This window comes from Monodelphis domestica, chromosome 6, assembly GCF_027887165.1.
Source record: "Monodelphis domestica isolate mMonDom1 chromosome 6, mMonDom1.pri, whole genome shotgun sequence".
NCBI classification, from domain to species: domain Eukaryota; kingdom Metazoa; phylum Chordata; class Mammalia; order Didelphimorphia; family Didelphidae; genus Monodelphis; species Monodelphis domestica.
In genome coordinates this window covers 24433672-24439671 of record NC_077232.1, presented here as the reverse complement: position 1 = coordinate 24439671, position 6000 = coordinate 24433672, and positions in this window count along the sequence as shown.

Genomic DNA, 6000 nt, shown 5'->3' with positions numbered 1-6000 from the left:
TGAGACTCACCAAAACTCATGAATTCTGTTTTCCTATGTTCTGATCAAAAAACTTCATTAAAATTATATTTCTACAAGCTATAATTCATCTTTTCTTTCCCTAGCTTTCCACTCATTGTCCTTCATATTTAGAATGTACTTCATTTTCACATTTGTCCTTTAGTAGTTTCTAGGAAACTAGTTTTTTTTCCTGCAAGTTTCAGTTTATGTTAATTTTAAATGAAGGCTTTCATGCTGCCTCCAACAACCAGTGACATGCCTCACTGTCTGTCTAGTTTGCATGTATTCTGATTGTGTTTATTTAATTCTCTTTGGATAGATGATAACTGCATCAGGCATTGAGGCTACTTTCTATTTATCTTTATAGCAATGTCATATAATACAACATCTACCAGACATTTTTCAATTGCTAATTGAATAATTCTAATTTTCTTATTTATTAGCCTTTCGTAATTCTAGTAAAGTAATTTCATTTCCTTGGAATATCTCTTACCAATTTTATGATTATGAAATTGATATCTATTTATTATGTGTTAGTGAAAACATATTTAGAATAATGCATTAAAAAGCTTGGAGATTGAAGGAGAAATTCTATGTGTCTAGAATAAAAAGTCAATCCATTTCGGTAAAATGTAAAGCAAGCATAAGAAATTCATTTATTAAATCTAGAAAGGTAGGTCATCAATTTTTATTAAGGGAGGGCAATAATTTTGTCTTTCTATTAAGAAAGAAAATTTTAAATTGCTATATATGTATGTGAATATATGTACACATGTAATTTTATATAACTATAGATCTATGTCTATATAAAACTGAATATATAAACATATATATATTCATCAATAATTATATATATGAATTCTTATATTCATATCTATATTTCTATACATATTTATAAATGTTACAAATATATAGAAGAGAGATGATACAAATGCATACATAGATATAGATATTAGATATATGTAACTAAACTAAACTAAAAATAGTGAAACGCTAGAAGCTGAGATAGAGGGAAAACCTTTATTTACATTGTGTTATTTTTCCAATTGGAATTTCCAATTCCACGAATGCTACAATAAAAACCTTTAAATGGTTTAAAATGCATTGAGCACAATATGGTATGGTGCACAATATGTGGCATGGATTAAGTACTTAATATATATTGTTGAGCTGAAATGGCAAAGTTTTTCTTAAATATTGACATATTTCACTAGCCCAGAATTTAATTTCCTATAATTCCTTTTTGCCAAGCTGATGAACAATATGAAGCAATTTTAATTTGCATATTTTCATTATTCAAATGGTAAGGGGTATTTTCAAATAATTTTAACACTACTTTTCTCCTTTTGAAAACTTAAAATTTCCTTTGATCATTTGGTCACTTACAAACATTTAGTGGAAACCATGTTATATCTTCCTTTGAATCTTTTGTGATTTTATATTTTTTTATGATTTTGAAGTAAATAAAGGCATTCCCCTTTAATCAACAATCTGTTTCAATTTGTACCTGAAATTATAAAATGCTAAAACCATTCTAGTGAAAATCCCCATGTCATGTTGAAACAACATAAAGGAAAGGTTTTGATGAATCTAAACCAAAGTTGCTAGACCATCATTCATTGATAAATTGATAATTCATTCAACCTCAGCTTCAGAAGTGTTCTTGTACAACCTGTAGATTAATAAAATTCACTAATATAATTTAGAATTTTAAAATTTTAGGGAAAACTATTCCATGAACTCAAAATCTCTCCCAGTTTTGTATCCAGTCAGACATTTGTATATCAGGTTGATGTCTCTGAAGTTATTGAACTATTCAACAGCAGTCCCCAGTTCAAAGATTTAGTGACCAATCATTCCTAAGCCATATAATATAAAAAAAAATTAGTCAAACTTAATGGAGTATGATATAATTTATTCTCCCAAATAAAATTAAAAGCTAAGAAATACAAAAGCATACAATCAACAAAACATAAATAGCAACTTATTGCTAATATTAAAATTTAATGTTAATTTAAATTTTAATGGAATATCATATTCCAAATATTTTTTATTAATCATTACATTACTTATGTGCAGTGGAATAGCTAAGGAGGATCTAAGGGGATCTTTTTTCTCTCTCCTTTGCCAACAATTTCCTTGTCATAAGGACAATCTATTGCTCCTAATACAACTAAAACTGCCTTGATGCTGCCTTTGTCTAGAGTACTTACAGACTTCCTAATATCTTTCATTTTTTGCAAGTCAACAACTAATTAAAGAAAACTTAAAAAAAATTAAAAAAGGACAAGACATCCAAAGACCTCTTATACTAGTCCAGGTGAGTCTAGCCCTCATGTAAGTTACACACTGTTTCTCATTTGTGTGGTTCATTTGTTTCATTTGCATCCATCTCTTCTTGATTTTCTTGGCAAAGATACTAGAATGATTTTCCAGTTCCTTCTCCAGCTCATTTTCTAGATGAGGAACAGAGGCAAACAGTACTAAGTGATTTACTCAGTCACACAGCTAGCAAATATCTGAGGTCAGATTTGCAGAAAAAAAAAAAATCATTTTCTTGACCTCAGGCCCAACATTCCATACAACAACTTTCCATACATTCTTGACACCTAGCCTTTCACAAAGTAGGACATGAATAAATGTTTTTAATGTATTGATTATACCTGGATATTAAGCCCCTTACTATTATTCTGGAATAGGGAAAGACATTTCCTCCTTCTCAACATCCATCTTTTATCATCTTCAAAAGCCACCCACAGGAGATCCATCAACAAGTAGTGACCTCTATGGCATCATCTTTGCTAGTTGAGCAATCCATAGTGCAAATGAGATGTGGATTGGGGTAAGAACTCAACCTAGTTCTTCATAGCCCCAGGAATCCATGCTATGCTTTTACATACTCAAATATCTATTTGGTTTCCCAAATCCTAATCTCCTTTCTAATCATTCTTTCTTCTCCACAGGACTATTCTGACTTGATTCACTGCTTACTTGCACTAAAAATGTAATAATTAATAATAATAGCAATAAAACAGTAACATAATTTATAAAACACTCTAAAATTTATAATGCGCATTTGTATAAGAACCCTATCAGGTAGATTCTATTACCATATTTTACAAAAGAGGAAACTGAGGCTGAAACAAGGTTAAGTGACTTATAATGGCTTGAGGAAGGATTTCGAATCAATCAGGTCTTTCTGACTTCAAGTCCAGTGCTCTCTCTTCTATACCTCAGAGCTGTTCATCTCATCGAGGCCAATAGACATCCCACTCTACCACACAAAGAGACATAAATATTATCGTCTGTTTTTGAATTTTCAATTAATGACCTTGTATTCCTTATATTTGAAACCTGATTAACCCTTAAAATGATCTATGCATTTCAACTTTCTCATATTGCATAAGAATTACAACAATAATGAAAAACATGTATATTCATATATGCATTCATATAAGAATATAGATTATAGTATAGACAACATTAGGACTTGTGAAAAATCACTTTACATATATCTCAGAAACAAGAAAGGAAAAAAGGCTTCAATATATCATGGAAGTTTCCTTATGGTAGTAATAACTATGTGGTAAGATTTGTGAGGAGATATAAAATGAGATAATGATTTTCAGAAAGGAAAGGTTATTGACAATAATCAAGACAGAAATGAACCTACAGCATCAATGCACAGCAAGTTGCATGTTTATCACCCTTATGCTCTTTTTTTAATCCTAATTTCCATCATATAATCAATACTTTGTGATGGTTCTAAGATAGAAGAGTGGTAAGGGCTAAGCAATGGGAGGTAAGTCCCTTGCTTGAGGTCACACAGCTAGGCAGTATCATTGTTCAAATTTGAACCCAGTACCTTCCGTCTCTGAGCCTATATTTTAATCCACTAAATCACATATTTGCCCCCACCCCTTTGCTCCTGTAAGTCAGAAAAACTAAAAGAAGGAATGGCAAATGGGAATTCCCTTTAGAGACAATTATGGAGTATATTGAATAGGGCACTGGAATTTGAGTCAAGAAGACCTTAGTTTAAATCTAGTCAAAGAATCTTATAGGTTCTCTTTTCCAGGCTAAGTCACTTGATCACTGTTCATCAGTTTCCTAATCTGTAAAATGGGGATGTCATGGCCCCTACCTTTTAGGGTAGTTGTCTTAAGTATTCCTTGAGATGCTGAGGATACAAGGCTTGAATGAGATAGTCCTGTCCTGTAAAGTAAAAACATTAGATTTTGTTAGAAAAAAGTATGTACAGATTATTAAATAAATAATGGATACTAAACAATTACAAATAAATTATAAGGAGAACAATATAAAAAGGAAAAATCAAGAAGGAAGGTGTAGAAAGTGGCTCATGAACTGATACCTGAAAGAAGTTATTAATTTCAAGAAGTTGAGACTCATTCAAGAAATGATGAATAGGGGAAAATGGGAAAAATAACTTAAGTAGAAAGAATATCAAGTAGAAAGAATATTTTACACTTCCGAATGATCTTGATTGGTCTCCTAGACTAGAATTCTGCCCATTTCTTAGATTTACCTGTAAAATATTAGGAATACCAATAGTATATTCTCTGGGTAATATTTCCAGTACTTTTATTCACCTATTTCTTTTGTCAAAACAAGAAGCAATGTTCAGATTTATATACAAGATTCCCTGAAATAATTCTTAAATACATGAATAAAGGTTAATGAAAATCAGTTTCTTCAATCTATTCTCCATCATAATAATACTTATATTCTATTATATATTATATATATATTCTTCATACCTGAAATAGCATAATGCATTGATTTCTTAAAATAGTTTTAAAAATATAACTTATCCATATACATTTTTAGTTCAGAAAATGTTCTTGATTTTAAACTTTTCATTCCACTCATCTCCTCAGACCTTTCAAATCTTTGTTAGTAAGATGATTGAGTTTATGTAATCATGGACTTCCTTGGCCATTGATGAACAAGAGAAAACCAGATTTAGTGATCTCTTCATCTATTTACATACCTATCTAACTCTGTAATCTATATGTATTACAGAAATATGATTAACTATATGTATATTAATATCTAGATATAAATCAAGAGATGAATATGTTTTATTGTTGTTTAGTCCTTTTCCAATCATGTCTGACACTTTGGGACATTTTTGGGGTTTTTCATATCAAAGATACTGGAATTGCTTGCCATTTCCTTCTCTGCCTCAATTTATTGATGACAAAACTGAAACAAACCAGATTGATTAACTTGTCCAATGTCACAGGCTAATAAATATTTGTGGTTTGGTTGGAACTCAGGTCTTCCTATCAATAGTCCTGGCCCTGAATTTACTGCTACTTAACTTCCTTTGGGAAAGAGAGATATAGATATTCTGAATAGAGATCCCTATATCTAAATATTTCTATAGATAGAGATAGTAATATTGATATATCTGCATATATCTTGACCTATATTTTGAATATTTTTAAGTTAATTCAGAATTTCTTGGATTTTATACTAATTTTAAATTAATTTAATACATTAATAATTTATTAATTAATAAAATAAATTAGTTAAAAATAAATTAATTTAACAAATGTTTATTGTTTATGAAACAAATGTTTAATGTTTATTGTTTATGAAAGGGATTCATTTAAGCGCTAGAGCTACATAGTCAATTAATTGTTCTTCTTACTTGGATCCTTGGAAGAAAAAGTTCTTCTGTCTTTTTTAAAGGTCTCTCTTTTCAGAATACAAATAGAAACACTGTTTTTTATGTCATAGGTTATGCTACAGTCCTCTCCAATTCAATTGCATATATTCAATTAATATTTTTTTAGGTTGGTAAATAGAGATTTGGGATTGTCCTGTGATTACTATTTATGAGATCATGCCCCCAGGCCAACTAAAAACAAAACAATGTTATAGAATCATTGTTGTAGTTGTTTTGCTGATTGTTCATATCTGCTGTTTAGTGTCTAACTTTTCAAGAACATTTTTTTGGGGGATTTTCTTAGA